Source organism: Hyaena hyaena, unplaced genomic scaffold (genome assembly GCF_003009895.1).
Source record: "Hyaena hyaena isolate Hyena2069 unplaced genomic scaffold, ASM300989v1 scaffold_75, whole genome shotgun sequence".
NCBI classification, from domain to species: domain Eukaryota; kingdom Metazoa; phylum Chordata; class Mammalia; order Carnivora; family Hyaenidae; genus Hyaena; species Hyaena hyaena.
The window spans coordinates 3,931,118-3,932,125 of record NW_024080707.1 but is presented as its reverse complement, the minus strand read 5'-3'; the positions used below and the strand labels follow the sequence as shown (position 1 = coordinate 3,932,125).

Genomic DNA, 1,008 nt, shown 5'->3' with positions numbered 1-1,008 from the left:
TGTGTCTCCCTCTCTCTCTGACCCTCCCCTGCTCACGCTGTCTCTCTCTCTCTCTCTCTCCTAGAAATAAATAAAAAACATTTAAAAAATTTAAAAAAAAATAAAAATGCTAAAATAAGGTTGTAAAAATTGGGATCACACTTATTTACAGTATGTGGGTTTTAGTAACACTTTTGTTACCATATGATAAAAGCAATCTGTTTTTGTCATGCAGAAAATAATGAGATTGTCTTACTAAATGTATTGATATTATTAAAAATATCAATTGACAACACATTATAGGTGGTTTAGTAATGAAACACAAGTTTAAAGTTGCATCATGAATATGACCTTCTTTCTATTCTTTAAGTATATCTCCAGGACACCAAATATATAACTTTATTTGGAGATAACATAAAAAATCTACACTGGAGAGCTTTGAACGTGAGGCCCAGGCCTTTTGTCAGTCGTCCTGACCTATCCCTAGATTGTTTGCTTTCCCCTTTAATGCTGATCTGCACAGAACCCTCAATACCTGATGCTGCTCTAAGTTGTGTCTTCAAGCATGGTGTTTTCCTGAATTATGTATTCCTGTTGCTTGAATTTATATCATTCTTATGTTTTGTTTCTGTACCTAATAGTTAAAGAAGAGACATACAAATACCAGATGCTCTCTCCCCCCACATCAAAATCCCCACAAAGGCTCTAGACTGTCAGTGACTCTTCTCAGACCTATGGTGAGGGACAGGCTATTAGGGATCTCTGTATCTAAAGTCTGTTGAAATAAAAGGGCAGTCTTTTGAGCCAAGTACTGCCCAAAAGACTTTCCTCTTACTCAAAAATCTTTTCCTCTTTGGTTGTTTCCCGCCTCTCACTGTAATTGTGTCCCTGGCAGAGGAACCACCTGCCCCGGTTCTCTGGGGGCGGAACATAGCCAACTGACCTGAGTTTTCTGTTTAACTGCCTCATGCCTATCCCACATGGGATATTACTTAGGTGAGGAGAGGGAGAATGATAGAGGTTATATAA

At 38.2% G+C, this 1,008-nt stretch overlaps 1 long non-coding RNA gene across 1 annotated transcript in view; it reads right to left on the bottom strand.

Moving 5' to 3' along the window:
• LOC120232608 overlaps nucleotides 1–893 on the bottom strand; it is a 19,338-nt gene extending 18,445 nt beyond the window's left edge. Inside the window, exon 1 of the long non-coding RNA XR_005528604.1 lies at nucleotides 815–893. This is a non-coding gene — a long non-coding RNA (uncharacterized LOC120232608). The remainder of the gene's footprint in view (nucleotides 1–814) is intronic.
• Between the last annotated feature and the right edge of the window lie 115 nt (nucleotides 894–1,008).